The following is a 22,858-nucleotide window of genomic DNA, read 5'->3' as shown; positions in this document are numbered from 1 at the left end:
GCACAACTCTCTATTCAATGTACTTAGTTACGCCGATTTTTCAAATCATGCGTACGTGTCACTGACGTACACGTACGCGTGGACCATGCTTACGTGTGGGATGGTTTGTGCGCCAGGCACCCCACCCGCATAGTTTCAGCGTAACTCTCTGTTTAGAATGCATGAGAGTGAACCTCCACATGATGCGTGTGCGTCATTGATGCTTACGCATCAGATGCACTTTCTTTTTAAATAAAATGGAAATATGCTTAAGTAAAAATTAACAAAAACAAAAAACGAAATAAATAGAAGCACATAAATAAAATAGAATTATAAAAAAGGAAGATCATACCATGGTAGGTTGCCTCCCACCCAGCATTTTTCTTTAACGTCCTTAGGTTGGACGGTCCATAGGCTCATTCCTCTTCCTTTGCTGTATCCTTCAAGAGAAAGATCTCCAGCTCCTTATTGTTCTTCACCTTTGCACCATGATACAGCTTCAAATGGTGGCTGATAAACCCATATTTCATGAGATCTTTTGTGCTTAATTTGAGTGATTTATACAATCCCTCACCTACTTATTCACATTAATTGCATAGTTTTACTTTCCCTTCCTTATTATGTCATATTGTGAAAAACATGTTTCCTAAGCTTTGAAAATTAATTATTTTAATTACCTTTATTTCCATTCGATGCCGTAATTAGTGTGTTGAGTAGTTTCAGATTTTCTAAGGCAGAATAACTTAAAGGATGAAAAAGGAAACATACTAAAAGGAAAGGAGAAAGCAAAACGGAGCTTTAAGGAAACTGGTATCCACGCGATCGCATGGACGACGCGATCGCGTGCCAAGCACGAATCAGCAGCGACGCGGCCGCATGACTGACGTGACCGCGTGTCTTAAGCAGAACGCACATGACGCGGTCGCATGACTGACGCGACCGCGTGGCAAGGAAAAGCTCCGAATGACGCGACCGCGTGACCCACGCGGACGCGTGACAGAGGCCACGCACCAGAAATTGCAGAAAACGCTCATAACGAGTTCTGAGGCTCTTTTTGGCCCAAATCCAAGTCCAGAAGGCATAGACCAGAGGTTATGAAGTAGGGGAATGCATCCATTCAGGGGGAGTTTGCCAATTTTCTAGTTTTTTCTATGATTTAGATTTAGTCTAGAGAGAGGTTCTCTCTCTCTTTTAGGATTTAGGATTTCTTCTTGTTTTAAGAGTAACTCTGGATCCCAGGTTTAATGTTATTTTATTTTAAGTTTTACTTTTATTTATTTATTCCAACATTTGAATTGATTATTATAATTTGATTTATGAATTTCTCCCATGTCACGGATTGTTCTTTGAATTAATGATAATTGAGGTATTTTCAGTTTATAATTGTTCTCTTTGAATTAAGTTGCCATTGCTTCCCATCTAAGGATATTTTTATTATTCCAGCAATTTTACTTTTTCCCCTTTTGGTTCTGATTAAGAATTTAGTAACTCAATAGTTATTAAACTCAACGTAATTAATAATCGTTATCTTGCTAATTGAGCTGAACCTGAATAATCCCAACCTTTTCTTAGGAAATAATTAGGATTCAAAGGTCAATTTAATTAGTCCCTTGACTTTCCCTTGCCCTGGTAAAGGTTGACCAAGTGGAGTTTAGATTCAACTTTTATTATAGTTGAGAGAGATAACTAAGTTAAACCTCTAAATTCCCTTATCTTGCCAAGAGTTGTTTTACAGTTATTATTTATTTTTAATTGCCATTTAATTCACTCATCATTTAAATTACTTGCTTCTCACCTTCTAAACCCCGATTACAACCTTTATAACCAATAATAAGAACATACTTCCTCGCAGTTCCTTGAGAAGACGACCCGAGGTTTGAATACTCGGATAAAAATTTCTAAAGGGGTTTGTTACTTGTGACACCCAAAACGTTTGTACGAAGGGATTTTTGTCGGTTTAGAGACTATATCTACAACGCGACTGTTTTTATGACATTCTTTACTGGCAAAAATCCTAACGTCAAAATGGCGCCGTTGCCGGGGAACTGCTAAACGTGTGCCTTATTATTGGTTATTGTAAATATTTTTCTTTTGCTTGTTTATTTATTTTCGTTTTTCCTTTTTATCTTTATTTGCTACCATGAACTCTCACCCCTCTCGCTTTGAGTTTGGTTCTAATATTGTTAAAGGAAATAGAAGTTACAGCAGGAATGTGCATCAAGGTCAGACCAATCAAGGATGGATGGAACCAAGAGGATCTAATCAACCCTTTTGGCAGCAACACCCTCCGAGATATCCTAGACAAAGACCATTCTACCGCTCATACCCAGCTGAAAGACATGGTGGACAACCTTGTAACTACCAACAAGCTCCACCCCATGCATATGAACCGTCCTTTCAACATAACCTCGAACCACCACACTCACAAGCTTCTCTTCACCATTCGCCATCATATGATCCTTCCTTACCCCAATACCAATCCAGTCGTTCCCAGTCATCACCACTTCCCTATGTATCATGTCTAAGTCCAGCAAACCGCGAAGCAGAGGATCGCCTAAAAGAAACAGTAATTAAATTTCAAACAACCATTCAACAACTGGAGCAAGCACTAATCCAATGGGCCACTAAGCGCTCAAATATACAAGGATCAACCACAGCTCCATGTGGACAACCCGATGAAGAGCGTAGCATGAAAGAAATACTAGAGACTCCAGTGGACAAGGCAGAGAATGAATTCGTACTAGAACAAGTGGAAGAAGCTGTCATTGTTCAAGAAGAAGAGTTGGTTGAAGATCTAGGCGATGCTGAACTTCCTTGGGAATCCAGAATTGAGGAAAACTCCGTCCAGGATGCTACAGTTGATGCTAAGGAAGATACTGTACAATCTCCAAGGCAAGTCGTTTATGAGGAATCAGACGGAATAATCCAAGAAGCAATTTCCCTTGAAGATGATATTCACAAGTCTAGCTCTCTTGGTGATGAACTTGCATCCGCAAGTGAATTCTCTGAAATCGAAGAATTTTTTCCAAGTGAATATGAAGATGATGCAGAGGTGGATTTCTCTCAACCTCCAATCTATGACTTGAGTGATGAGGAAGACATAGAAGACTTTGACCAGGATACAGATACAATTGAAGATCTTTGCAAGGAGGTGGAAGAATTCACAGAAGAGCACAAGGAAACGGAACTTGTAGAACCACCAAAAACACCTATCCCAAGGCCATTACCACCTAATACAAGCTTCAAGTGGGTACAATCCTTAACTTATAACTTCACTTATTCACTTGAATATGGTTTGCTCGAAACAGATGGCCAGCTTAGAGCTCTCTGCGGCTTTAAGAGTAAGAGGGAAATGGCTCGTACTCAGAGCTGGTGCACAAGGTTCAATAAGGTTCCACGCTTCACCTCGAAGTACACGGATTGGTATCATGCTCAATTGCATGGATCACGGAGCACGTTTGGTCCCCACGGTGAGATTCTACTTTTTAAACCGCCCGGATGGAGACATGTAGATCAAGACGGAGGCGGATTTAAAAGCAAGGCTTGGAATCCTGGAGTTTATTCTGATATTTGTTGTCCCGGGAGCCTAACAATATATTTAAAGCTGCTCAGAAGCTTCACATGCCTAGTTTGGGACCCCGGAGGCTATTGGCATTCCAAGCACTGGTGGAAATTTTTGGACGAATTTAAACATAAGCCACCATAACAGGATACTCTTCCAATGTCCAACTTAAGGACTTTAACTAAAAGTGCTAGGTGGGAGACAAACCACCATGGTATGGTCGCTTCTTTTTCAATTTATTTCTTGTTAATTGCTTTCATTTTTCCTTTTTCATTTTAATTTATTAAACCTGGAATCATGCATAAGCATTCATGATAGTCATTGTATTCTGCATTTTTTTCATGCATAAAAAAAAGGGTTGCACGACGCAACCACATGCCCCATGCGATCACGTCATATCGCGAAAAACGCCACCCATGCGATCGCTTGATCCACGCGGCCGCATGATATATATATCGGCGTAAGGATCCAACGAACAGAAAGTTGGGCGGCTCTTGTGCGTTTCGCACAAATTGGCCCAAGCGATCGCATGCCCCATGTGATCGCGTCACTTACCCAACCCCAATACCACGCGACCGCGTGAGCGACGCGATCGCGTCGCATAGATTGCATATCACCCCAAAAGGAGACAAAGAGTTACGCCAAAACGGCGCTGGAGTCGTGCGTTTAGCACGAATTCCAGCGACGCGATCGCGAGACCCACGCGATCGCGTCATTCATCTTTTCCCCCTCTCATGCGATCGCGCGACCCACGCGATCGCATCATCCCCATTTTCATCCCAACCACGCGACCGCGTGCCCCACGCGGCCGCGTGGATTCGATAATATAACCCCCCCAGCCACGCGAACCCTATCAGTCGCGCAGCCCCCCCTTCACCCTTAACCCTCTTCCCCTTCTCTCTTCTTCCTTCTTCCTCTCTTCCCCCCTCTCCGCCACTGCCCCCCTCAGCCGCCACCGCGACGCCGTGCCCCGCCACCGCGCCGAACGCTGCCGCAGCCACCTTCTTCCCCGTTCCACCCCTCCCGCCTACCAGGTTCCGCAAAATGCAAATCCTTTTTATCCGTTCGTCATTTTTTCTATAATTTTTTTCCGTTTCTGTTCATAATTAGGATAGATAGATATGCATGTTGTAGTGGAATTTTTAGGTTGTTAGGTAGCTTAGGCTGTGGTTCGTGGATCTAGGTCTGTTTACTTGCACTGTTCTTACTTCTGTTTTATCCTATGTGCAAATCTGTTGCTGCTATATTCATGATTCATATGCTGCTTTCTTGTATGTTGCTGTTTACATTGAGTTTTTTATGCTTATTTTATATCTATGTACATGTAGCTTGCTTTCCTTTAATTCATATGAACTGATATGATTGCTGTTTATTTTCCGGGACAATCCAATTTTAGCCGAAATGCTGCCCAAATTTTTTTAAATTGTTTTCATTCATGTTTGGGTTTGGCATTTTTGAAATCTGTTTTACTCTGCTTTACCCAAACCATTACATGAATGCAATGGCAGACTATCTTATCTTTTTTGATTTCCTGGTTCATAAACTGCTTGTTCAATTATGAGTACTTCTATTCTTACCTGTGAATCCTTGTTATATGGTTTTTTTTTCTCTATGCCACTTACTTTAACCCGCACTTTACTAACTCACTGATTTTAATTTACTAATTTCTTTTTCAAATCCTAACCATACTAACCCTTTTGATCTCTTTTCTGATTATTTTCACTTTCCTCTAACTTTCTCACTATGGCATATTGATTTTTCTCTTTCCATTTAACATTAATTCAATCACATTTCAATTACTCATTTTCCTTATTCTATTTCTCCCGTACCGCTTTGAGTTTCCTTTGTTTGCATTGCCTATTTGCTTTCCTATTTTATCCATTTCCTAGTTTTCTGCTTTTCAGGATGTCTGCCTCACAAAGGAAAGGCAAAGGTAAGGCTACTGGCAAGCGCAAGCGAGGAGCTTCCTCCCAGTCCATCATTACTCTAATGCACGATTCCTCATGGCGGGAAAAGAACTTCACACAACAGAGAAAAGCTGACCAGCTGCTCCCTTCGACTGATCCTATAAAATTTGCAAACCGGTACTGTGAGCTGAAGTACCCGACTTTTGCAAACTCCAGAAATCTATACCTGGAATGTTCCTTGAAGATTCCAGAAGCCCTCTAACAGTACACCACTGAGCAAATCAAGCAAAGGGACTGGTTCTTTCTGGAGAGACCACTGACAGAGGTCAATGCATCTTGGGTCCGGGAATTCTATTGCAACTACTACCTTACTACCCTAGATGCAGTGAACCTAAGGGGAAAGCAAATTCTGGTCAGTGAGGAGGCCATAGAGACCATTCTCCAGCTCCCAGCCAAGTCCGATCAGCCAGATGGTTATGCACAGGCTGAGGAGGACATGGGCCAGGTGTAGTTTGATTGGGATGCTGTGAAGGCACGGATTACTCTCGACCCTGCTGTTCCTTGGGAGATGGGTCAGAACACTACTATGCCCAGAGAGATCAAGAGAGTGTACTTGAATGATGAGGCTCGGCTATGGCATCAGATCTTGAGCAACTATGTGATGCCGAGTACTCATGAGACTGAGATTCCGGTTGCCATGATTACCCTCCTCTGGTGTGTGCTAGAGGGTAAGGACCTGTACTTGCCTCGTTTTATCCGGCATTATATGGCCAGGGCCCACGTCTGAGGCATCCTCCCCTTTCCTTATCTGGTTACACGGCTAGGCCGTCAGGCTGATGTACCTTAGGAGGATGCCGATGAGCGACCACCAGCAGCGGACTGCAGGAAGATCATCCCGCACAGCAGGAACTTCCTTGCTTTGGGCTACAGACCACCACCTGTCACTGCTATTAACGAGACAGCCCCTCCGTCTGCTGGACCCTCTTCATCCACAACTGCCCCAGCTGCCCCTACTGCCACCACTGCACCTCCACCCGCCTCTGAGCCGGTTTATCGACTCGTGCACCGTCTATTCCGCCAGCTTGATCAGATGGAGCGCCGTAACAGGCGCCGGTATGAGAGATTGGAGCGCCGCAGCAGGCGACGCTATTCCCATCTGAAGCTGATGATCAGACAGGGCGCCGACATCCCCTCCGAGCCCGACACTCCATCAGAGCCATCAGAGGAGGAGGAGGATGAGCACGAGGAGGAGCCTCATTCCCAGGCAGAGACTCATTTCCAGGAGGAGACTCATCAGCAGGCAGCCACAGAGCAGGCTTCCCCGCATCAGGAGGTTATGCCCCAGCTTGAGGTTGCAGATCTGGAGATCCCACTCCAGTCAGTCCCCCCTCTACAGCAGCCAGACTCTCAGCCCACCACCGCCACGGAGACCCCAGCTACCATCCCTACTAGTGATGACACTCCTTCACACCCGGCTTGATTGAGCATCGGGGATGATGCTTCATTTTAAGTGTGGGGAGGTCGCCATCTCTGGCGTTTATCTTGGTGAACCACTACATACTTTTCTTTTATTTTGGATGCTTTTCTGTATTTTTCTCTTTTTTCTTTTATTTGTTATTTTCTGAGTACTTATACATTGCTACTTGTGTATTGTTACTCTATTTTCTGCATTTTGCATTTTTAGTTCATATTTTAAGTTATTTAGTTCATTAGTTTAGTTGCAATTCTAACTTATTAGTGGATCAATTAGTATAGTTTACCCTTTTGACATAAGATAGCTTAATTATAGCTTAGTTTAAATTGACAAAAATAATAAAGAGTAAGCTAGGAACTTGAACATAATAAATTTAGATCCATAAAACCTTGTATATATAGCATTACATGATGTAGTTAAACTGACAACATTTTATCAAGGAGAAACATTAAAATTTCAAAGGCTACCCTAAATTACTTTTTAAGAGAATAATGAGAATTTATAAACCTGCATGACATACATAAGTGATAAATGATTTTTCAGCTAGAGAACATATAGCCTGTGAGTTTTGAGCTTAACTGTATGGTTACATTCAAATCATAATTTTTATTCCTGTGTGTTCCAACCTTCTTTCTTATTCTGGTGTTCTTTACTTTGTTTTAGTTTATATATTCGATTGTAGAATATAGGTACATCCCAAAATAATGATTGAGGCCATTATTTGATTTTAGCTCACTTACCCCATATTAGCCTACCTTTTACATCACCTTTGTTAGCCCCCTTGAGCCTTTTAAAACCTCTTTATTCTATTTAGCCAAATTACTAGCCTTAAGCAGAAAAACAAAAGAAAATCCCAAGTGAATCCTTGGTTAGCTTAAGATAGAAAATTATTAATAGAGTAAAATGTGGGAAACCTTTTGGGAACATGAGTGATAGAAACAAAGGGTTAGGAAAGTTAAAAAGAAATAAAAATAAATTTGAGAAGCATGCTCATGAGAAAATCAAAGTGATTCAATTACCATGTGCATTAAAAAAAAAATTCAACATCTAAATAAAAGGGGATACAAAAAGAACTCCCCAATGCAAAATAAAAATAAATGGACATGGGATAAAAACAAGAACTGAAACATGAGCATGCCACATCAAAAGTGAGAAAATAGGGAGAATAGGTAAAGAAGCATTATTTTACTAAATATGTATGTTAGGTGAGATCTTAGTCTAATTAAGGATTCACTTATTAGCTCACTTAGCCTTATACATATATCCTTACCTTTACCTTGACCCCATTACAACCTTGATTAAAGACCTCATGAGTTTTGGTATGACTATGTTCTATAATTGATTGGTTAGACAAAAAACAAAGTTATAGAAGGGAAGAATAAAAAGAAGAATAGAGTGATTAACCCAATAAACACTGAGTGATTAGAGAGTAAACACAAAATCCAGTAAGAGTTCAATAGCTCATTAACATTTATCTCTATTCATATTAATAATTGTCTTGCAAGTTTTAATGTTTTCTTTCTCATCTCACTTGCGTTATTATTTGAGGGTTAGCTATATATGTATATATAACTCCTTGAGAATGCGAAATAATTTAACTACATGTAAGCTTTATATATGAGTGGATAAATTAGAATTGCATGACTCATAGGTAGATGCATTTAGAATAGGTTGCATTTCATAACATTCCATCACTTTAACCTTAATTATTTACCTTGGATTTAGCATGAGGACATGCTAGTGTTTAAGTGTGGGGAGGTTGATAAACCCATATTTCATGAGATCTTTTGTGCTTAATTTGAGTGATTTATACAATCCCTCACCTACTTATTCACATTAATTGCATGGTTTTCTTTCCCTTCCTTATTATGTCATATTGTGAAAAACATGTTTCCTAAGCTTTGAAAATTAATTATTTTAATTACCTTTATTTCCATTCGATGCCGTGATTAGTGTGTTGAGTAGTTTCAGATTTTCTAAGGCAGAATGACTTAAAGGATGAAAAAGGAAACATACTAAAAGGAAAGGAGAAAGCAAAACAGAGCTTTAAGGAAACTGGTATCCACGCGATCGCATAGACGACGCGATCGCGTGCCAAGCACGAATCAGCAGCGACGCGGCCGCATGACTGACGCGACCGCGTGTCTTAAGCAGAACGCACATGACGCGATCGCATGACTGACGCGACCGCGTGGCAAGGAAAAGCTCCGAATGACGCGACCGCGTGACCCACGCGGACGCGTGACCCACGCGGACGCGTGACAGAGGTCACGCACCAGAAATTGCAGAAAACACTCATAACGAGTTCTGAGGCCCTTTTTGGCCCAAATCCAAGTCCAGAAGGCATAGACCAGAGGTTATGAAGTAGGGGAATGCATCCATTCAGGGGGAGTTCGCCAATTTTCTAGTTTTTTCTATGATTTAGATTTAGTCTAGAGAGGTTCTCTCTCTCTTTAGGATTTAGGATTTCTTCTTGTTTTAAGAGTAACTCTGGATCCCAGGTTTAATGTTCTTTTATTTTAAGTTTTACTTTTTTATTTATTCCAACATTTGAATTGATTATTATAATTTGATTTATGAATTTCTCCCATGTCACGGATTGTTCTTTGAATTAATGATAATTGAGGTATTTTCAGTTTATAATTGTTCTCTTTGAATTAAGTTGCCATTGCTTCCCATCTAAGGATATTTTTATTATTCCAGCAATTTTACTTTTTCCCCTTTTGGTTCTGATTAAGAATTTAGTAACTCAACAGTTATTAAACTCAACGTAATTAATAATTGTTATCTTGCTAATTGAGCTGAACCTGAATAATCCCAACCTTTTCTTAGGAAATAATTAGGATTCAAAGGTCAATTTAATTAGTCCCTTGACTTTCCCTTGCCCTGGTAAAGGTTGACCAAGTGGAGTTTAGATTCAACTTTTATTATAGTTGAGAGAGATAACTAAGTTAGACCTCTAAATTCCCTTATCTTGCCAAGAGTTATTTTACAGTTATTATTTATTTTTAATTGCCATTTAATTCACTCATCATTTAAATTACTTGCTTCTCACCTTCTAAACCCCGATTACAACCTTTATAACCAATAATAAGAACATACTTCCTCGCAGTTCCTTGAAAAGACGACCCGAGGTTTGAATACTCGGTAAACAATTTCTAAAGGGGTTTGTTACTTGTGACACCAAAACGTTTGTACGAAGGGATTTTTGTCGGTTTAGAGACTATATCTACAACGCGACTGTTTTTATGACATTCTTTACTGGCAAAAATCCTAACGTCAGTGGCCATTGACTTTGAAGAAGGTAGTGCTTGAGGGATGACTTAGGTGGACAACTCCATACGGTTCCACCTTCTCTACCGTGTAGGGTCCATCCCACCTTGACCTCAGCTTACCCGGCATTAACCTCAACCATGAGTTGTAGAGAAAGACTTGATCCCCAGCTCTAAACTCTCTTCTCTTGATGTTCCTGTCATGTACCGCCTTCATCTTTTCCTTGTAGAGCCTTGAGTTCTCATACGCTTCTAGCCAAAGGCACTCCAATTCTTCTAGTTGTAACTTCTTCTCAATTTTGGCTCCTCCCAATTCTGAGTTGCACTCCTTCACAGCCCAGTAAGCTGATGAGCGGATAATTTATACGCTTTTTGGCATTATTTTTAGGTTGTTTTTAGTAAATTCAAGCTACTTTTAGGGATGTTTTCATTAGTTTTTATGTTAAATTCACATTTCTGGACTTTACTATGAGTTTGTGTGTTTTTCTGTGATTTCAGGTAATTTCTGGCTGAAATTGAGGGACTTGAGCAAAACTCTGAAAAAGGCTGACAAAAGGACTGCTGATGTTGTTGGAATCTGACCTCCCTGCACTCAAAATGGATTTTCTGGAGCTGCAGAACTTCAAATGGCGCGCTCTCAACGGCGTTGGAAAGTAGACATCCAGAGCTTTCCAGCAATATATAATAGTCCATACTTTATTCGGAAATTGACGATGTAACTTGGCGTTGAACGCCAAGTACATGCTGCTGTCTGGAGTTAAACGCCAGAAACACGTCATGATCCGGAGTTGAACGCCCAAAACACGTCATAACTTGGAGTTCAACTCCAATAAAAGCCTCAGCTCGTGGATAGACCAAGCTTAGCCCAAACATACACCAAGTGGGCCCCGAAAGTGGATTTATGCATCAATTACTTACTCATGTAAACCCTAGGAGCTAGTTTATTATAAATAGAACTTTTTACTATCATAATCTCATCCTGGATTGTATTTTGAATCCTGTGATCACGTTTTGGGGGCTGGCCATTCGGCCATGCCTGAACCTTTCACTTATGTATTTTCAACAGTGGAGTTTCTGCACACCATAGATTAAGGGTGTGGAGCTCTGTTGTACCTCAAGTTTCAATACAATTACTATTACTTTTTATTCAATTCTCTTTTATTCTTATTCCAAGATATACGTTGCACTTCAACTTGATGAATGTGATGATCTGTGACACTCATCATCATTCTCACTTATGAACGCGCGTGACTGACAACCACTTCCGTTCTACCTTAGGCCGGGCGCATATCTCTTAGATTCCCCAATAGAATCTTCGTGGTATAAGCTAGATAGATGGCGGCATTCATGGGGATCCGGAAGGTCTAACCTTGTCTGTGGTATTCCGAGTAGGATCCTGGGAATCCGGAAAGTCTAACCTTGTCTGTGGTATTCCGAGTAGGATTCCGGTATTGAATGACTGTGACGAGCTTCAAACTCCTGAAGGCTGGGCGTTAGTGACAAACGCAAAAGAATCAATGGATTCTATTCCAACCTGATTGAGAACCGACAGATGATTAGCCGTGCTGTGACAGAACATTTGGACCATTTTCACTGAGAGGATGGGATGTAGCTATCAACCAAGGGTGATGCCTCCAGATGATTAGCCGTGCAGTGACAGCGCATAGGACCATTTTCCCGAGAGGATTAAAAGTAGCCATTGATGATAGTGATGCCCTACATACAGCTTGCCATGGAAAGGAGTAAGAAGGATTGAAGGAAGAGCAAGTAGTGAAGTAGAGTTTCAAGAGGAACACAGCATCTCCATACGCCTATCTGAAATTCCCACTATTGAATTACATAAGTATTTCTATCCTTTTTATTTTCCTTTTATTATTAATTTTCGAAACCATAAACCAATTTAATCTGCCTAACTGAGATTTACAAGGTGACCATAGCTTGCTTCATACCAACAATCTCTGTGGGATCGACCCTTACTCACGTAAGGTTTATTACTTGGACGACCCAGTACACTTGCTGGTTAGTTGAACGGAGTTGTGAATTCAACCGGTGCCATAATAATGATTTCATACAAGTACAAAAGAATATGGATCACAATTTCGTCCACCATAAGCTTTGTGTTCCATCTCTACCAGAAGGTGACAAACCTTTCCGTAGACTAGGAGGAACGGACTCATGCCGATGTGTGTCTTGTAAGATGTTCGATAAGCCCATAGTGCATCTGCAAGTCTAATGCTCCAATACCTCCTGTGAGGTTTAACAATCTTCTCCAGTATACGCTTGATCTCCCTATTAGACACCTCGGCTTGGCCATTCATTTAGGGATGGTAAGCCGTCGCCACCTTGTGAATGATGCCATGTTTCTTCAAAAAACCTGTCATTCTTCTTTTACAAAAATGAGAGCCTTGATCACTCACGATTGCTCGTGGTGATCCAAAGCGACAAATAATATTATTCCTAACAAAAGAAACAACAACGTTAGCGTCATCAGTACGGGTACGAATTGCTTCCACCCATTTAAAAACATAATCAACAGCCAATATAATATATAAGAAACCATTCAAATTTGGAAATGGACCCATAAATTCGATACCCCAAACATAAAAAATCTTACAAAATAACATTAATTGTTGGGGCATCTCATCCCTCTTGGATATATTCCCAAACCTTTGGCATTGGTGACAAGAGTCACAGAAAATATTAGCATCCTTAAAAAGTGTGGGCCACCAAAATCCGCAGTCTAAAATTTTTCTTGCAGTCCTTTGAGGACCAAAGTGTCCACCACTCTCAGAAGAGTGGCATGCCTCTAATATAGACTGGATTTCGGATTGTGGCACACACCTTCTAATTATTTGGTCAGCACCATATCTCCACAAATATGGGTAATCCCATATGTAATACTTGGACCTTTTGATGCTTAGAAAAATTTGGAGGAAAGGTATGACTAATCAAATAATTAGCTATGGGTGCATACCAAGAAACCACCTCAGATATTGCTTGCAAGCTATCAAGTGAAAATGCATCATTGATAGGAGTGGAGTCACTTTTAATATGTTCTAGACGACTCAAATGGTCCGTCACTAAATTTTGGGAACCACTCCAATCTTTGATCTCTAAATCAAATTCTTGCAACAACAATATCCAACGGATTAACCTCGGTTTAGACTCTTTCTTAGCTAATAAGTATTTCAAAGCCGCATGGTCTGAATATACTACTACTTTGGTTCCAAGTAAATAAGCTCGGAATTTATGCAAAGCAAAAACAATAGCTAACAATTCCTTCTCAGTGGTAGTGTAATTAGACTGGGCACCATCTAAAGTTTTAAAAGCATAAGCAATAATGTATGGATCCTTACCTTCGTGCTGAGCCAATGTCGTTTCTACCGCATAGTTTGATGCGTCGCACATGATCTCGAATGGCCTACTCCAATCAGGCCCTCTCACAATAGGAGCTTGGGTCAAGGCAATCTTCAGCTTGTCAAATGCTTCCATGCAGTCCTTACTTAAGTCAAACTCCACGTCCTTCTACAGCAGACGGGACTGAGGTAATGCAACCTTACCGAAGTCCTAGATAAAACGCCGGTAGAAACCTGCATGACCAAGAAAAGAATAGACTTTTCTCACAGAGGAGGGGTAAGGTAAACCAGAAATAACATCTATCTTTGTAGGATCAACAGATATACCAGTATTAGAAACAACATGGCCTAGAACAATACCTTGCTTTACCATAAAATGACATTTTTCAAAATTAAGCACAAAGTTTGTACTAGCACATCTTTCTAATACCCTAGACAGATTATCTAAGCAAAGGTCAAAGGAATCACCATACACACTAAAGTCATCCATAAAAATTTTCATACAATGCTCAAGGAGATATGAGAAAATACTCATCATGCACCTTTGAAACGTAGCCGATGCATTACATTAGCCAAAAGACATTCTCTTATATGCATACGCTCCAAAGGGGCATGTAAAAGTTGTTTTCTCCTGATCTTTTGGAGCAATATGGATCTGAAAATAACCAGTATAACCATCTAAGAAACAGTAGTATGATTTACCTGACAGGCAATCAAGCATTTGATCAATGAAAGATAATGGGTAGTGATCCTTGTGAGGGCCAAATTCAAGCGCCTGTAGTCAATGCACACTCCCCAGCAACAACGCCCAAAATTGATGGGAGGAAAAAAGTTGGTTAAGTTTTCCTAAAAGAATATTTTCTAAACTATGTTGTGAGTACAGTCTTAATCGACGAGAATTTCTCTATCAATGTAAAAGTTTGTCACAATTAAAAATAAATAACTGAGAGTAGAATCCCGGGTCGTTTCCCAAAGAGTTGACACAATGATGCAAGTTATTGGTCAGATTTTTTGCTAAATATTTTTGAGGTTGAGAATGGAAAAATAAATAAATAGAAATTAACGCAACGATTAAATAACAAGAGATGTTATGTATTTGAAATAAAAAGCCTTGGTTAGGGAAGATAATTGGGTTTCTATCCTTGTTGTCTTCCCCAAGTATGATAGTAAAGGTTCATTGCTTCCACTTAGTTATCCTCTAACAATTAAAGGAACGTCAAGTGGTTGTCAATAATTCTGATTCACAAGTTCTAGTCACTTCATAGCAAAGAACTAGAGTTGGTGAAAATTGAGTTAGCCAGCAACTCCCAATTACGGATCAACACTTGAGTATCCTAACTCAAGGGATCCTAATTAATCAACCCCTAAGCCAATTTGAGAGCTTTAAGTCATTAACATGAATGCCATTTTCATAAACATATAATAGGAATAAATAAAAGACATGACAATTCTGAAAAATTAATTAAATCAAAATTTGCATGAACAATAATTAACCAGAATCAGACACGTACTAGAATTAAATATGAAAAATAATTCATTGCATTAACAAATTCAAATAACAAAATCCAAACATGAATTCGAAGTAACTAAATGGAAAGCAAAAGAAGTAGAAGTAATAGAGAAGCAAACTATAACGACAATGTCTCCAATTGAAGGTAGTAGCAGCTCTCTCAATATCCAAATCAATGCAAAACTACGAATATCCAAAAACCCTAGGAGAAGTAAGTGTTTTTTTCTCTATAATTCAAACTAAAACTAAAAATAAGTGAAAAAATGGAAGTGTGTCCATCTCAGCTCTATCCCCTGTCTCTAGTCTGTGTTTTCGGGCTTAAAATTGGGTCCAATTTAGCCCAGTAATTGCCCGCAGCGAGTTCTGTTAAGTGCAGCACGTGATGTTTTGTCACGCGTATGCGTCGCTACACCTTCCGCCTGGCCACGCATACGTGTCACCCCACGCGTGTGCGTCGCTACTTGCCTCTGAAATCCTTAATTTCTTGTGTTCCTTCCACTTTTGCATGCTTCTTTTTCATTCTCTAAGCCATTCCTGCCTTATAAAACCTGAAAACACTTAACACACACATCACAGTATCGAATGGTAATAAAGGAGAATTAAAAAGGAGCAATTTTAAGTCCTAGGAAGCACGTTTTTAATCATTGCACAAAATTAGGAAGGATTTGTAAAACCATGCAGTCTATATGAATAAGCGTATGACTGATTGAAAAAAATCCACTCAAAGTAGTACAAGATAAACCATAAAATAGTTGTTTATTAGGGACCGCAAAGAAAATTGAAAATATATGTTGGATATGATTCTCCTTCTATATTGAGGTATCTTGAGATACAAACTGGAGATGTGTTTAAAGCCCGATTTGCGGATTGTCATTTTGATGAGTTAAAATTTCCAACATTAGGGAAAGAGAATAAGCTTCCTGAAAAGGAACTTAATTGGAATGCATCATCCTTAATGCATTTATATCCTCGATTAGGGCGATGTGAACTAGAAGTTCAAAAGATTATACATTTACAAAAGATAGCAAATGAATTGATGATGCATTTGCTGATATGAAAAGGATAATTAAATCCTATATACCCGTTGAAAATGCTCCAATTTAAATTGATGTTCCAGTCGGATAAATTGTCACTGAAACAAATTCACGTTAGAAACGTGGTAGGCCTGTCGATTCCAAAGACAAAAATTCTAAAAAAAAGAGGTAAATACTACTCCTATTGAAAAAGATAAAGACATAGTAAAGACATCTGCAGTTGTCTAAAATTGTGATATAGTTTTAACGCCAAAAGATGTTCAAGTACCTGAAAAATTATGAAAATAACGAGATCTCGATAAATTATGTCTTTAAAAGAGAAAATGGGATCAAAATAGACAATGGTCAATGAAATATTTACATATAATATGGTATTAAATATCATGCATGAAAGAAACACTGCAAAGGAAACGGGAAATTGTAGCGGTTCTTGGAGCGATTTGCGGCGGCTTTTTGCTGCCGCGAAACGGGATTCCAGCGGTTCGTTAAGCATCGCCTATTAGGGGGTGGTTATATGATTTTGCGGCGGTTCTCATGAACCGCTGGCACAACTGCTGCAAAACCCAGAAATAGCGTCGCAATGTTTAGAGTCGGTTTAAAACCGCCGCTATCTGCCCAACAATGATCCACACGAATTGACCGGCGGTTTAAAATCGCTGCTGTTTAACGGCCACTATTTTTTCAAATGTAATTGGCCTAAATGGACGCAAAAATACTGTATTGTACACTAGCAATCAACGCTCTTTTTTATTTGGTTGTACTAGTTTTTTTTTTTTGAATCCTTCTTAATATTAGTAAGTAAAATTATATTATATAGTATATACAGAAAAAAACTGCTCGGTAAACGACAATAGCAAAACCATTAATTTAATTGTATAATTTTCCAAAAATCAATAAAGTGTACTCCTTACTAAAAGTTGCATAATCAACACCAAAAAAGTGTATATTTGAAAGAAAAAAAGGTTCCACAATCCTAAGATCTACTTTCTAATATGTCCCTCCAACGCACTCATCCATGCGGCAACGTCTGATGGCAGCTTCCCACCTTACCCTTGAAGTAGACATATCAAGGCACTCTCCATTGCCTGCATCCTTACCTTCCCAGCTGCTACTTCATCCTCCACTGCCTGTCTTTTTGTCTTCTCGGCTGCTACTTCATCCTCTATTACCTTCCTTTTTAATTTCTCGGCTGCCAACTCTGCTTGTAGTTCAAGCAGTGCACTTTGGGTCTTTTCCCTTTCAAAACCATTGCTCGGCTGATGGGAATTCATACCAAAGACTTGACTAGAAGTCGGCCCCAAACCCATGCCACGTACCCTACCCGAGTGTTCCTTTCTGAGAGCTTGAGCAAGCGAATCATTCTGAGACAACAGTCTAGAGGATTCATCACGTTGCTCAATAGCCTCAATTCTTTCCTACACACTTAGATAAACAATTATAAGAATTTATTAGCTAGTCACTAACCGCACAGAATTCCAATAAAATTTTAAAAACTAAAACATAGGAGAAACTACTTCCCGATTCTCAACACATTTCTTACTCCAATGCTTAAGCTGCATCATGGACATAGGAGCCATTAGCTCTTTTGTGCGTTAAGAGATATGTTCCGACTATACCAATAATGATGACAAAGTGAATAAGTAGAGGAAGATATTGTTTAAAAACATTCTCAAAAATATATTACCTCTTCTTCTCTGAGCCTTGCCAAGCTTTTCGATCTGCCAGTGTGGGTGTAAAGCTGCTTTGATCAATTCTCAACATTTTTTTTACACTTCTCTAGTCATCCCATCAAATTAAGAGTTACTAGACACTAGTTCTGCCTAACTCAATGTAACATAAATAGAATTTTTTTGTTATGAAATAAAAATATATTACATGTGTCTCTTCACTATTGCGATAACCGAGAAACCATCTCCAATGGTCCGTAGTAACTCCTAGTGGGCGGTTTTCAATATTTTTTTCAAGTGAAAGTTCTGAGTCATAATAGTGATGGTATAATCTGTTCCTCATTTTCTTCCAAGCCCTTCCTAGCATTTGAATATTATATGCTTGATAATCCCTCTCCTATCTTCATCAAAATGGAACATTTCCTGCAACAGTAAAATTAAATTGTCAGTAGGGTTCAAATTATGAGTCCGGAATGGTATAAAAAAAAGATTTTACCTTTACCATTCATTATAAACCTTGTCCTTGGTGCGAACCTTTCTCCAGTCCTTCTCGCAGATTAGGAATTTGGTGTAGTCAGATCCTAGCAGTCCCGTAACGCCACTCAGTATACCTGCTTCATCCCCAACTGGTTGCAATACACTGTTAAACCTGATCTTTCTTCCGTTAGGTGGCTTCATAGCTTTCTTCACACTCATTTTGACCTGTTTGATTGTTCCATCGGGTTTTGTAAATCATAGTTATCCTGTATGAGTTACCATTAGAGCCAAGCTGCGATGACATCATAGGAAAATAGCTGAATAAAAAATAGAATTAAATAAATTCTTGAATACCAATTGTTTTAACATCCGGTCTTGCATCCCTTGGGCTTCTGAGCATTCGATGCAGCAAACAGGTTATCAACATGTTGCTTAAAAGAATTTACCTCATCTGCCTCTGGGTCTAAGTCTTCGACGTTCGGCTCCGAGTTTTGAACATCATTCGTGTAAGCCTGTGGAGCAGGCAGTGGTTCACTACAGGGCAGACGAAAGGGGCGTAAAGACGAGGATGCGGGGGCACCACTGCCACTGGGCAACGGAATTGGGCAGTCCGCTTGATGGAAAGTTGAAGCCGTATCAAGTCCTACTTGAGGCAACTGACATACTGTGTCTAAACGGGCTTTTTTTCGTGAAACGACCTATCCTGAGCATCTTTCCTAACTGCATTCGGTTCAAAACAAAGAGATAATAATTAATATATAGATAAAAATATTTATTAACATGGAAAAAGGACATTGGCATACCCCAGTTAATATTTATTAAACTCGAGTATTTATGACAAAATAATAATAAACAATTTATAGTATGAGATCAAAGACTGCAGTTAAGGAAGATAATAGATAATTTAATCAGAATTATGAAATACACTAACAATTAAAGGTAGTAATAAGTAACGATAGTTATAGTAAATCAATATCATGTGCTACTAAGCTTACTTGGTATACAATAATTATGCTCAAATTTATAGTTTGGCATACAATGACAACTCGTTCCTATTGCAATTGTATATATCATTATATATGTATTAGTAATGGTAGGACATAGCGTGTCATCACCAAACAACACACATACATATAAATTCCAATGAGAATAATATATAGCATGTGCAATTCACAATTTAATAATTCATTCGATACTCATATATAGATAAATTATAACGAAGTAACAATCTTATATGAAAAAATTATAGGAACAGTAAAAACAATGATCTAATAATCAAAATAATAAATAAAAAAACAAAACAGTCAATAATTGAAATGAAAGGAACATTAAAAACAATGATCTAAAACTCAAAATAATAAATAATAAAAAAAATCAAGTAAAAATATCATCGAAAAGTGAAACAAAATAAAACCAATTTCATGTGGAGTAAAACCTGTGACATTTCTCAATATGCGTTTCACTGTCTTTCAATGATCAATGATAGGAGAGAACATGAATTGAGAGACTCTATTAACAAAGAAATCAAAGTTAGGTCTAAAAATCGTTAAATATTGAAGTGCTCATAATTTCTCTATAATGCCTAGAATCATCAAAATATTCTGCACTATTGAATGTTAACTTTAGGCTTGAGACATAGGAGTAGTATGTTTTACAATTAGAAAAATATCATGTCTAGTTATAATAAAATTAAATTCGATAATAGTTGCAATCAATGTGTTGAACCAAGTTCTTGGAGCTTGTTATATTTGTATGCCTCAGAACTAGACTATAAATTTGGTCACTGTCAACCCCTTCAATCTGTAAAGAAGCCTTTGACAATAAGTTTGGCTTTGTATCTAATAATGTTGCCTAAATGGTCCCTTTTGATAGCAAAATGCACTTAGAACCTATGACAGTCTTATTGCTTGAAATTAGCAATTATGTAACATAAATAGTAGTAGAGGACAGATTCATATTTGGTATGGTGTTTTCAACTGAAGTAGGAGTTGTGAATATAAAATTCTGCAGTTTACTTGAAACACTATTAGTTGATGGAATCTGATTAGAGCCAAACATAGATTTTTTATGGAAAATCAATTTACTCAAAGATTGCTAAGATTGCTTCTATTTGTTTTCTCTCTACAGTTGCCATGTGTCATTGGCAGCTCTATCATTTTGATATCAATAATGCCTTTTGGTATGGTGAACTTGTATATGGAGTCAATCCCTCGTTGTATCACTAAGGGGATGGTAGATTAGTATGTCATTTTTTACGGCCACTTTTTGGTTTCAAACACTCGGTAGTTTATCAATTTTATATGGAAACGGGTATATTTTGTTTCAATTCTGTTTAATTCTTGTGGGCTTAGATTTGATTCTTTTATGTATTCACTTTTGGTATTATCAATGCCTCTAAATCACTGAACATTATCTGGTTTACTAAACAATCTACTTGGAACTGAGAGGGTGAGAGACAAAAAGGGTATCAGTATTAATCAAACCAGTGAAATTTGAGAGATGTTATTATTACCTTAAGGTATCTTTAAGGGGTTCCATCAAGCCTAACGACTTTTTGGTTGCTAACTATGACAAGTTATACTACTATGGAGGAAGGGACACTTACATACTAATTAGGGTAACCGCTAGCATGATATTGAATGGAAGAACTAGGATATTAGTTTAATTGAATTAATTTGGACTAGAGAAGGACAGCCAAGTGTTGAGTCTTTGATTTGTTTGTGTGATATCTTCTACTAAGCTTCATACGCGGTACTAGTCTTTATTTAACTAAACTAATAAATAATTTATTGGGAATTATTTCTACATGAATTGAGACATACATGCGCGTCATTCACAGGCAATCATTATCAGCAACAAGATTCAAATATATCATTAAGAATATTAAAAACACAGTCAAATAGAGAATAAAACCCCAACTTAGAATCTACCATTAACGGAATCATGCTCCTCATCAACAAATTCCACTCTCTATTAACAAATTAACTCAGCTAATAACATCAGGAGAAACTTGCATGTCAACTTTAAACTAATTATTGGCCTCATCTTCAAACACTAAATAAGCAATTGAGCACAGGGGGTCCAGTGGTGCTTACCCGCAGCGGGATGACTGGATTGAGGATGAGAGAGGAACTACCGGGCTTCGGACAGAGAGAAAATGGGCTCTAGGACACGGGCTCACCGCATAACCAGACGTGGAGGAGAAGAACCACTACGATGCAAGCTTTCGAGGGGTTCGACAATATGAATGGTTTAGCAGTAGGGGAAGAATAAGGATTATGACAGTGGCGGTGGCTTCTTTGATTTGAAAACTGAAGCAGCTGAGTAACAGGGAATATATACTTAAGCTAATATTATAAATAAGTTAAACCGGTCCAATATTAAGGTATTATAATAAAAATATAAGAAATATTTCCGGATTATTCAAATGCTGCAAAAAAATGTACTTGAAGTTTATTATCGACAAAAATACTTTTAAATAATTTAAAAATACAATAACAATGATTAATAATAAATATATATTTACAAAAAATATCTTAGAAATTGAATTTTAATGTGATTTTTTACAAGAATAAACTAAAAAAATAAGATATTATTATTCTTAAAATTTGATAATTTTTTTCTAAATATATTTTTTTGCAATTTTTTAAATGTATTATTAATTGTTAATAAAAAATTAAAAAAATATATACTCAACGAAAAATCACCAAATTTTAAGGATAATAATATCTTATTTTTATAATCATGGTTGCCAAAAATAGGATCAAAATTCAATCTCTAAGATATTTTTTAAAAATATATATTTACTGTTGGGTATTATTGTTATATTTTAAAATTATTTGAAGATAAATTTAAAAAAAAATATATTTCTAGTTATAATCATAATATTATTACTAATATATATATCATAATAATAATAATATTAATAATAATAATATTAATTATTGTGACGGTGATACTAATATTTTTTATAGTTATAATATAATAATATTTACTAATTATAAATTAATATGATTACATTAAGTTGGGTTAAAATAAATTAATAAATCATTTGGATAAATTAAACTATTTCAAAATTTTAGGTTATGAATGCAGTGTGTAATTATAGATCTTAATTAATCAATTCATACATATTAATTAATTCATGTCATTTTGTTAATATATAATAGTCATGATTATAGAATGTAGTTCATTAAACAGTTTTACCACCTGGGTTTATACATTTATATTTTTTATACTTTAAATACATATATACATACATACATATATGATAAATCGGTAATATAAAAGCATTGAATTCGTGCGAATCGTTAATTCAACAAGTCACAATATAAATTAATTCAAGAGATATATACTAATTTGAGATTAATCTCCTCCAAATTCTGTGCTACTTTATCAAATTCAACATCCAAAGAGAACACAAGCAGTCACTTTGTTCAATTCAGTCCCAATATTTCATAAGACAAGTCAGACTAATGATAAAATCTTGAGTCAACAGATATCATTCTCCTCTGGAGTTTTATTGAGGTCAAATGTTAGCATGGAAGGTTTGTGTCCTTTAGAGGCAACCTCATCAGAACTCTCTGGCACAACGTCTTCTGCAAGCATTGAATCTTAAAC

The 22,858-nt window shown here is 37.8% G+C and overlaps 1 long non-coding RNA gene across 5 annotated transcripts; it reads right to left on the bottom strand.

Annotated features, from left to right (window-relative positions):
- Positions 1 to 17,003: 17,003 nt before the first annotated feature.
- On the bottom strand, positions 17,004 to 21,571 carry LOC130961834 (uncharacterized). Of its 5 annotated transcripts, XR_009079630.1 has the most exons (6): positions 21,334 to 21,571; positions 18,593 to 18,958; positions 18,258 to 18,504; positions 17,970 to 18,184; positions 17,779 to 17,870; positions 17,004 to 17,647 (listed from the first exon to the last, which is right to left on the bottom strand). It is a non-coding gene; the product is annotated as an uncharacterized LOC130961834 (long non-coding RNA). The 5 variants fall into 5 exon arrangements; XR_009079628.1 differs by having other exon boundaries at positions 17,004 to 17,704; positions 17,779 to 18,184; XR_009079626.1 differs by having other exon boundaries at positions 17,779 to 18,184.
- Between the last annotated feature and the right edge of the window lie 1,287 nt (positions 21,572 to 22,858).

This window comes from Arachis stenosperma, chromosome 2 (assembly GCF_014773155.1).
Source record: "Arachis stenosperma cultivar V10309 chromosome 2, arast.V10309.gnm1.PFL2, whole genome shotgun sequence".
NCBI lineage: Eukaryota > Viridiplantae > Streptophyta > Magnoliopsida > Fabales > Fabaceae > Arachis > Arachis stenosperma.
Note: the sequence above shows the minus strand (reverse complement) of the source record. Positions and strands in the feature narration are given on the sequence as shown.